Raw genomic sequence first — 11,891 nt, 5'->3', positions numbered from 1 at the left:
AAAAAATTTGGCAGAAATTCAAACACTTGGAAGTTAAGACCATTCTGCTCAAGAATGTTTGCGTCAACCAGGAAATCAAAGAAGAACTTAAACAATTCATGGAAAACAATGAGAAGGAAAACACATCGGTCCAAAACCTATGGGATACTGCAAAGGCGGTCCTAAGGGGGAAATACATAGCCATCCAAGCCTCACTCAAAAAAATAGAAAAATCCCGAATTCACCAACTAACTCTACACCTTAAAGAACTAGAGAAAAAGCAACAAATGATGCCTAAGCCACGCATTAGAAGAGAAATAATTAAAATTAGAGCAGAAATCAATGAATTAGAAACCAGAAATACAGTAGATCAGATCAATGAAACTAGAAGTTGGTGCTTTGAAAGAATTAATAAGATCGATAAACCACTGGCCAGACTTATCCAAAAGAAAAGAGAAAAGACCCAAATTAATAAAATTATGAATGAAAGGGGAGAGATCATGACTAACACCAAGGAAATAGAAACAATTATTAGAAATTATTATCAACAGCTATACGCCAATAAACTGAGCAATCTGGATGAAATGGAGGCCTTCCCGGAAACCTATAAGCTGCCAAGACTGAAACAGGAAGAAATTGACAACCTGAATAGGCCAATAACCAGTAACGAGATTGAAGCAGTGATCAACAACCTCCCCAAAAACAAGAGTCCAGGGCCTGATGGATTCCCTGGGGAACTCTACCAAACATTCAAAGAAGACATAATACCTATTCTACTGAAGCTGTTTCAAAAAATAGAAACAGAAGGAAACCTTCCAAACTCCTTCTATGAGGCCAGCATTACCTTAATCCCCAAACCAGGCAAAGGCCCCATCAAAAAGGAGAATTCCAGACCGATATCCCTGATGAATATGGATTCCAAAATCCTCAACAAAATCCTAGCTAATAGGATCCAACAATACATTAAAAGGATCATCCACCACGACCAAATGGGATTTATCCCCGGGATGCAAGGGTGATTCAACATTCACAAATCAATCAATGTGATAGAACACATTAATAAGAGGAGGGAGAAGAACCATATGGTCCTCTCAATTGATGCAGAAAAAGCATTTGACAAAATACAACATCCTTTCCTGTTTAAAACTCTTCAGAGTATAGGGATAGAGGGAACATTCCTCAAGTTCATAAAATCCATCTATGAAAAACCCACAGCAAATATCATCCTCAATGGGGAAAAGCTGAGAGCCTTTCCCTTAAGATCAGGAACACGTCAAGGATGCCAACTCTCGCCACTATTGTTCAACATAGTACTAGAAGTCCTAGCAACAGCAATCAGACAACAAAAGAAATAAAAGGCAAAGAAATAGTCAAACTCTCTCTTTTCGCAGACGACGTGATACTTTATGTGGAAAACCCAAAAGACTCCACCCCCAAATTACTAGAACTCATCCAGCAATTCAGTAATGTGGCAGGATACAAAATCAATGCACAGAAATCAGTTGCTTTCTTATACACTAACAACGCAACTGTAGAAAGAGAAATTAGAGAAACGATTCCATTTACAATAGCACCAAAAACCGTAAGATACCTCGGAATAAACCTAACCAAAGAGGTAAAGGATCTATACTCTAGGAACTACAGAACACTCATGAAAGAAATTGAAGAAGACACAAAAAGATGGAAAAACATTTCATGCTCATGGATCGGAAGAATAAACATTGTTAAAATGTCTATGCTACCCAGAGCAATCTATACCTTCAATGCCATCCCGATCAAAATTCCAATGACATTTTTCAAAGTGCTGGAACAAACAATCCTAATACTTGTATGGAATCAGAGAAGACTCCGAATCGCCAAGGAAATGTTGAAAAAGAAAAACAAAGCTGGGGGCATCACGTTGCCCGATTTCAAGCTATATTACAAAGCTGTGATCACCAAGACAGCATGGTACTGGCACAAAAACAGACATATAGACCAATGGAACAGAATAGAGAACCCACATATGGACCCTAGTGCCACCGGAAGTCTTGGGAGTATTTTAAGGAGTCATGTGATCTGACATGCAATGCAGAAAAGACAGTCTCTTCAATAAATGGTGCTGGGAAAATTGGACAGCCACATGCGGAAGAATGAAACTCGACCATTCTCTAACACCATACACAAAGATAAACTCAAAGTGGATGAAAGACCTCAATGTGAGACAGGAATCCATCCAAATCCTAGAGGAGAACATAGGCAGTAACCTCTTTGACATCGGCCACAGCAACTTCTTTCAAGATACATCTCCAAAAGCTAGTGAAACAAAAGCAAAAATGAACTTTTGGGACTTCATCTAGATAAAAAGCTTCTGCACAGCAAAGGAAACAGTCAACAAAACAAAGAGGCAACCCACAGAATGGGAGAAGATATTTACAAATGACACTACAGATAAAGGGCTGGTATCCAAGATCTATAAAGAACTTCTCAAACTCAACACCCAGAAAACAAATAATCAAGTCTAAAGTGGGCAGAAGATATGAAAAGACACTTCTCTGAAGAAGACATACAAATGGCTAACAGACACATGAAAAAATGTTCATCATCATTAGCCATTAGGGAAATCCAAATGAAAACCACACTGAGATACCACCTTACACCAGTTAGAATGGCAAAAACGGACAGGGAAACAATAAATGTTGGAGAGGTTGTGGAGAAAGGGGAACCCTCTTATACTGTTGGTGGGAATGCAAGTTGATACAGCCGCTTTGGAAAAGTGTGGGTCTCAGGGCCAGTGGCGCAATGGATAACGCGTCTGACTACGGAAAACAGTGTGGAGGTTCCTCAAAAATTTAAAAATAGAGCTACCCTATGACCCAGCAATTGCACTACTGGGTATTTACCCCAAAGACACGGATGTAGTGAAAAGAAGGGCCATATGCACCCCAATGTTCATAGCAGCAATGTCCGCAATAGCCAAACTGTGGAAAGAGCCAAGATGCCCTTCAACAGATGAATGGATAAAGAAGATGTGGTCCATATATACAATGGAATATCACTCAGCCATCAGAAAGGATGAATACCCAACTTTTACATCAACATGGATGGGACTAGAGGAGATTATGCTAAGTGAAATAAGTCAAGCAGAGAAAGTCAATTATCATATGGTTTCACTTATTTGTGGAACATAAGGAATAGCATGGAGGACGTTAGGAGAAGGAAGGGAAAAATGGGGGTGGGGAATTGGAGGGAGAGATGAACCATGAGAGACTATGGACTCTGAGAAACAAACAGGGTTTTAGAGGGGAGGGGGAAGGGGGGATTGGTTAGCCTGGTGATGGGTATTAAGGAGGGCACGTACTGCATGGAGCACTGGGTGTTATACGAAAACAATGGATCGTGGATCAGCACATCAAAAACCAATGATGTATGGTGACTAACATAACATAATAAAATTAAAAAAAAAAAAATAGTGTGTGCCTACATGACCTAAATATGCTTTTAAAAAAATATAATTAAAAATAGGTAAAAAACAGGGGTGTCTGGCTGGCTCAGTCAGTGGAGCATGTGACTCTTGAACTTGGGATTGTATGTTCAAGCTCCACATTGGGTGTAGAGATTACTTAAAAATAAAAATCTTTAAAAGGGGATGCCTGGGTGGCTTAGTTGGTTAAGCGTCTACCTTTGGCTCAGGTCATGATCTGGGGTCCTGGGATTGAGCACTGTGTAGGGCTCCCTGCTCAGCGGGGAGTCTGCTGCTTCCTCTCCTTCTCCCCCTATCATGCTCTCTCTCACTGGTTGTCTCTCACTCTCTATCTCAAATAAATAGTCTTTTAAAAAATCTTTAAAAAATAGGTAAACAACAACAATAAAACAGTTGATTTGCATTACATGATAGGAATTGTATCATATTTAGATAGGCATCATTTTATCTAATCCTCATGAATTTCATTCATTCATTATTGTTTTTCAATGAGTAACTATTTAAATGTTTGATGAACTAAAAGAAGCTGGGACTTTGGAAAAAGAAGAAAAGTAGCACGTGAAAGTTATCAGGGAGGTAAATGATTGAAAGGACTTTCACATTTACCCTAGAGCCACCGGAAGTCTAGGGAGTATTTTAAGGAGTCATGTGATCTGACTTATGTTTTGACAGGATTACATTGGCTGTTGTCCTGAGCATTGAGACCTTCTAATTCATTAATCCAGTTTAAGAATGATGTTAGCTTGCAACAGGCAAATAGCAGTAAATATGGTGAGAAGGGACTGGATGTTTTATTTTTCTAAAACAGAGGCAAAAGGATGTACTGAAACAGTACATGTAAGCTGTAAGAGAAGACTGGATTTGAGCATGTTGCTAAAGTTTTTACTTGGTAGGGTTTTGTTAACTGAGAAGGGGAAAGTTGTTGAAAAAGCAGGTTGAAAAGATGGAGAAGAATAATAGTTTTGTTCAGGGCATGTTGAGTTTCTGTCAAGGAGGAAATTGAATAAGTTTGGACATATCTAGTAGGGAATTGGATAGATTGATCTGCTCAGCACTCAGAGGGAAGTTCTGACTATAGGTATACATTTGAAATGTGCAAAAATATACATAAAAATAGCACACAGAAGGGCGCCTGGGTGGCTCAGATGGTTAAGCGTCTGCCTTCGGCTCAGGTCATGATCCCAGGGTCTTGGGATCGAGTCCTGCATCGGGCTCCCTGCTCAGCGGGGAGCCTGCTTCTCCCTCTGCCTCTCTCTCTGTCTCTTATGAATAAATAAAATCTTTAAAAAAAAAAATAGCACACAGATAAAGGCATGTGAATGATTGAGCTCATCAAGTAGGTGGTTATAAAGGTAAAAGAGAAGAAGTTAAGAGGCAGAGCTCTGGGGAATTGAAATGTTAAGGAAATAAGGAGAATCTATCAAAGGAGACAGAGGAAGAGTCATTGCCATCGGTGGATAATCAGGGGAGAAATTAAACGGTCTGATAGCCATGTGAAGAACATGTTTCAAAGAGAAGAGAGTGATCAACTATTCATAGTTAAATGGAATGCTAAATTGTGTGCCCACCTTTATCCAAAAATGTTAGATTACAATCATGTTCTCAGGTAATTAGAGATCTCTTCAGGGAGTCAAAGGCAATATACAGTCTTTGGATAATGGTACCAATAATGAGAGTCAACCATTCACTAGAAAAAGTATATGATACATATGCTTGAAGGCATCAGATACCTAATAAGAGAGTAGAAAAATAAATATAGGCCAGATCTGGACAGGGTGGAAGTCCAGTTCAGATGAGATTAGCAATTCATGCCCCTTTGCCCTGTTTCTTAAGTCACAGTTTTTGAGGAGAATAAGTAGGCTAAGAAGCTAAGTTAAAGTTTTAACTTAGTTGTTGAGCTAAGGCAGCAGAAATGTCGTGTCAAGAACACAAGAGGGAACCCTGCTGAACCCATTTGCTCAAATCTCAATTCCTGAAATTTGGTTAAGTGATTGCAGACTAAATGTGCCCTTGTACAGGGTGAAAGCAAAGATAAAATTCCTAAGAGATTAATATGATGTATTGTACCTAAAGTTACTGCTGTAATTGTCATGGATATTTGGTGCTCCATAAAAAAATAACCACCCAGAAGGGGAGAAAGAACAACATGAACAAAAGCAAAGAAAATTACAGAAAATAAAAATAGATTAAAGACCTTCTAGATAATGAGTCATCAGATTCTCATATAAAATAACTATATTTAGTATTTTAGAAATATAAAAAAAGTTAAACATGTGGTAGAAAACTCAGAACTTCACATGTATAATAACCAAACTTGAAAACTTGATGGATTTAATGACCTATTTCCTACAACCAAAGAGATAATGAACAGGAAGAACGAGAAAGAAAGAATGAGGAAGTACTCACATGGGACAGGCTGTATCTAGAGACTATAGAAGAGAAGCAAATTCTATGCAAAGAAAGCAGAACGAGGTAAGAGAAGAAATAGAAATTTATGAGGAAGAAAATATAATCAGAATAAAAATCAAATTCTAAGAATTTTGGAGGGAAGTTCTAGTAAAACTGATAAATCTCTGGCGAATTGTATCGAGAAAATAAGAGAAGAGCTAACTAATATCAGAAATGGAAAAAGAACATCATTAACTATCATTATAAGAAGATATAAATAAATTTATGGATTAAATGGATAAATCTGAAGAAATTACAATTTATATAATCTTACATATAAAGAACTAAAAAATCTGGATAGTTCTATAAACAATAAAGGAATGTATAATATATATTTTTCAATCCCACTAAGTAAGATTTAGGTCCAGAAGACTTCATTAATGAATTCTGCTAAGCATGAACAGAAAAATCAAGGCCAATCTTACATACACATATACATATACATATACATATACTTCTACATATATTTCTACATACACTTCTACATATACTTCTACATATACTTTGCATATACTTTTTTAAGGGAAAATGAAACCAGCCTAATTTTAACAATAAAAGACAAGTATATAAAGAAAGAGAAACACAGGCTAATGAATACAGAATTAAAAATTATAAACAAAATATTAACAAACCAAATTAAAGACTATCTGAAAAGGATTACACATTGCAGTCAGATTGGTTTTGTTCTAGGAATGCAATATTGTTTTCACCCTGAGATACCAATCAATGTAATTCACCAGATTAGCAGAATGAGAAAATCTACACAATCATTGCAATAAAGGTAGGAAAAAGGATAGTTAAAATACAAACTCAATTTTTGTTAAAATTTCTCAGCAAATTAAAAATAGAAGAAAATTACGTAAGGTATTAAATTTTATATAACAAAAACTACATTAAAAATCATAGTAGATGGTGAAATGTTGAAAGTTTTCTTCTTGTGACCACAAACAAGGCAGGAGGCTCACAGTCACTTTTACTTTTGTACTGGAGGTACTAGCCAGCACAATAAGGAAGAAAAGTTAACAAAAATATAAATACTAGAAATGAAGAATTTGAGAATGAAGAAAATGAAGAATAAAAATTTCATCCTAACCAAAATTTGTTATTTTTATCTAGAATATCTAAATGAATATAGGATTAAATAAAAGACTTTAGAAGCTTGGTAGATGCAGGTCCAAAACATGAAAATAAACTGACCAGAAACAAAAAGCCAATATATGAACAATTATTAAAATTACTCAAAATAACAAATATTTAGGAGTAGATTGCATACAAATTATTAATAGCTCTACAAAGCAAAATATAAAATACTCTTGAGAGCAAACCCAAATAAATGGAGGAATATATCCTGTCCATTGGGGGAATATATATATTGAAAAATTTATTTAAAGGATTTACCCAATTGTGAGGTCTGGTAATAGAAAATCTAATAGAGAAGATGGCAGGGTAGAAACTCATGCAGGAGTTTCTGTTACAGCCTTTCAGCAGAATTTCTTCTTCACTGGGAAAGCTCAGTTTTTGCTTTTAAGCCCTTTTGACTGATTGGATGAGGCCCACCAACATCATTAAGGGTTGTCTGCTTTATTTAAGGTCAAGTGATTGTAAATGTTGACCACATCTGCAAGATACCTTCACATACCTAGTAGGGTGAAATTTATGGGACTGTAACATAACCAAATTGACACTTAAAAGTAACCATCACAGTAGAGTAGTTCATAAATTAGCTGTTATCTTTCCCATTTACCTATGAGAAAACAGAGAATCATTGATTTTATATAAAAGCCCCAGTTTCACTAAACTTACTTGTGGCTGAGCTAAGACTTTCATTCAGGTCTACTGGGCTCTCAAATTCAAAATTTTAACCAGTATATTATAAAACTAAGAACACAAAAATATTTTTAAAACTATGTTTGGAACAAAGCACTATTTCTCTGGTTTCCATTTGTCTTTCTTTTCCCACATGTGTGAGAGGTTGCGTAACAGAGTCAGATACAGTCAGAATTCCACTGTGGTGATCTAACTCTTCCGGTCATAGAGCAGGTAGAGGAAGTGATTCTGGACAAGAATGTAAAGGTGGTCCCGTCAACATTCCATATCCAACAATCCTGTATTTCCTTTGGTAATTAAGAGCACTGGTTTAGTGCTGTTAACATTTTTTTTCTTTAGAGTATGAAATACAAATATTTGATCTGAATTTTCTTTGGTGAATGCTTAATGTTTAGGGCCAATTGCATTTTAAGCTGCTAAATGTCAGGTCATTTGGAGACACAATGAGATGACAAAAAAGGCGTTTTACTTTGTTGATAAAAAAGGTTGAAGAGCACATTTTTCATACTCTTTTTCACAAAATAACTCTTCTGACTCGTTTCAGCTTTTCCAATAAAATATTGCATTATCATATTGTAAGTAGTAAGGTCAATTAGTACATGCTTCTGCAAAGTGTTCTATTCTTAGCATCAAAGGAGTTACTAGTAAAAGGTTGTGCTTGTCAACTTCATTCATATTCAGGTTGTCTAAATTATAAACATTCTGTCTTAAAAGCTTTTATATTCTCTGAACTGCTCAATTACATTACTTCTCTACCAAACTGTCAAATTTATATTACTTCAATCATATATTTTTTTCTCAATCCATCTTTGGCAATCCTTCTCAAACATGACTTAAAAATTTTTTTTATCTATTTTAAGTTCTCTAAATGGCCAAGTGTGTAGCTTAAGCTTTGTATTATTTGAAAGGGTGCTTACATTTCTGACAGTATTATGAAACATCAAGTTTGAGCAATGATCTGTGATATGGGTAAATTCTTATTGTTATGCAGTCAATAATATTTCTTTGTAATCTTCTATAAATATATTATTAAATAAATGTTATATTTCCATGTTATTTACCATGAGACAAATATTACATAGAGGATGTTAAGGATTAGGGAACACATGCAAAGGGAAAAAGTCAAATTTTGTCCAGGAGCATCCTTTCCTCCTGATCTACCTTCAGCCTTAGAAAACAGAAATGTTAAAAGTAAAAGGATAGGAAAAGATAATCCATATTGTAAAAATAAGAAAGCTAATTTAGTAACACCAACATCATATAAGAGTTTCAGGCAAAAATCATTGCTGAACTTGAAGAGGGACATCTCATAGTAATAAAATGTTAAGTTAAACATCCATATATAATAACACTAAGTTTGTATGCATGTAATAACAAGATTTAAAATATATGAGGCAAAACTGACAGAAATAAATGGAGAAATGGATAAATTCAGAGTCATCTTTGGAAACTTTGAAGAAACTTCTCAGTAAATGATAGGGGCCACGTAGACCCCCAATATATATATATTATATATATATACATAATATACATATATATAATATAGAGCAGCATGAAAAACAAACAAAATGACATATATAAAGCACATCCACCAATACCTCCACAATGAAAAGTATTTTCAAATGCACTTGGAGCACTTGCCAAATGGATCGTATACTTCTCAACAAGAACAAGCCTACACAAATTTCAAAAGACAAATTAAAATCCAAAAAAAATATGTTCTTTAACAACGGTGGAATTAAGCTAGAATCGAGTAATAGAAAGATAAGTGGAAAATCCCTTAAGCAAGCAAGCAATATATTTCTGAATAACCCATAGGTTAAAGGAGAAATAAAACTAGAAATTTGAATGTTCCAAACTGGAAAATGGAAATAGTACAACAATTGTGAGGGAGCTAAAGCCATGCATAGAGGGAAATTTATAGCCTAAATGTTAGAAAAGAAGAAAAGCTTAAAAAAATAAACCTAATACAGCTTTCTTAATAATCTAGAAAAAGGATATTAAATTAAACATAAATGCAAGTAGAAGAAAAAAAAGAAAAAGGACATTAAGTTAAGCATAAATGCAAGAAGAAGAAAGGAAATAAAGAGAAAATCAGAAATCAATAAAATGAAAAAAAAATGTGCAAAGACAAGTTCAGCAAACCAAAACTTGAGTTCTTTGAAAATTAAATAAAATTGCTAGGCCACTAGCAGGTCTTACTAAGAATAAAAGAGAAGAATACAAATTGGCAATACTGGGAATGAAGAAAAGAGATTACCACTTCATATTTTTAAAATATAAAAATAATATGCACAACTCTAGGAAAATAAATCAAAAATTTGGATGAATGGACATATTTCTTGAAAAATATAACTTGATAAAAACAAAAAAGGAATAAAACCTCTGTGTGGTCCTATAGTTATTAAAGGAATATGAAATGTAAATAAAAACGTTCCTACTAAGTATGTTCAGTGATAAATTATTCAAAATATTTAAGTAATAAATAGCAGCGATTTTAAATGAAATCTTCTAGAGTCAAAACCAACTTTTAAAGGAACTCTTCCTAACTCATTTAATGAAGTCATCAAAACTTTCTGAAGCCAGGGCGCCTGGGTGGCTCAGTCGTTAAGTGTCTGCCTTCGGCTCAGGTCATGATCCCAGGGTCCTCGGGTTGAGCCCCCACATCGGGCTCTCTGCTCCGCGGGAAGCCTGCTTTTCCCTCTCCCACTCCCCCTGCTTGTGTTCCCTCTCTCTCTGTCTCTCTCTGTCAAATAAAAATTAATTAATTTAAAAAAATCTGTTAAAAAAAAACTTTCTGAAGCCAAAACAAGACAATAATATTAAAAAATAAAGGTCAATTTCTTTAATAAATAAAATTCTCAATATTACCAAAGATAAGATGAACAACTAAATTCAAAAATAAGTCAAAAGGACATTGCATCGCAAATAAAGGAAGTTTACATACCAGAATGCAAATTTAGTTTAACATTTGGTAGTATTAACAGAAAAAGTAATCATCTCCATAAAAACCATAAAAACATTTAGTAAATTTCAACATTTATAAATGATAAAGAACTTTTGGCATTCTAGAAATAAAAAGGAATTTCTATTGTATATTCTATATATAACTAACATGATACTTTGGGAAAAGCCATTCATCAAATTCAATATAATCTAGGGGTTTTTCTTCTTTTTTTTCTTTCTCTTTTTTTTTCTTTTCTTTCTTTTTTACCAAAATCAGTATTAAACTATAGACATTTTGCTAAGAATTCCACAGATAGGGATTCTCCTCCTAGCAAATGTCATTAGTCCTTTTATCAGGACGTAAGCTATCAGCATATTTACAAAGAAATTGGACCAGGCCATCTGCTTTCTTTCCTAGGAAGAATATTCAGTAATATGAGAGAAACAGGTTGCAGACCAAATAAATTTGCTCTAACTTTCTTTCCACAAAAAAACACATGCACTAGATTTTCTCATGGTAAGTTAATTTGATTTTTATTTTGATTCTAGGGAAATTATATTTCCTGTATCATGGATACAGAAAGTTTTTTTAAAAATTTTTATTTAGATAAGTAAATATGTCTATTACCTAGTCTTGTTTTGCAGCACCTTCTTTGCTCACTTGGACCTAAAACGGACTGCTTCATTATGCTGCTTCCATTTGTCAAAATTGTAGAAACAGCTAATTGCAGACATCATAAGCTACTTCAAGTCCTGACTTCAAAGGTGACAATTCTTTGCTTGATCAGACTTTTAGTCAGACTCCTAAACTTTCTTCTCAGCTCATATGTATACTTTCTTGTAAATTCCAGTTTTAGCAAGAATCTTGCTAAGTCAGTTTAACAAAAACCCTCCACTCTCAATGTCTGATCACCCTTGATATCTAATAAGGTTCCTCATCTTCCACCTTCTCTCAGATCATGTCTGATCACATTAGGTCAGGTTAGCCAAATCTCCCCTTACTCTTATGTTACCTCTTAGTAATTTCCCATCAGCTGACCCCCACCTTGCTCCATGGCTATCAATTTCTACTTACCCAGGCTGTATTTGGGGTTGAGCCCAATCTCCTTCCCCCACTGCAGAATCCCATTGCAGGTGTCACTATGCCTTTTGTGATGGTCTTGAATAAAGTCTGCCTTACCATCTTTAACAAATGTTCACACACACACACACACACACACACACACAC

Source organism: Phoca vitulina, unplaced genomic scaffold (genome assembly GCF_004348235.1).
Source record: "Phoca vitulina isolate PV1807 unplaced genomic scaffold, GSC_HSeal_1.0 scaffold23, whole genome shotgun sequence".
NCBI classification, from domain to species: domain Eukaryota; kingdom Metazoa; phylum Chordata; class Mammalia; order Carnivora; family Phocidae; genus Phoca; species Phoca vitulina.
The sequence above is the reverse complement of the archived record's forward strand: the minus strand, read 5'-3'. Positions refer to the sequence as shown.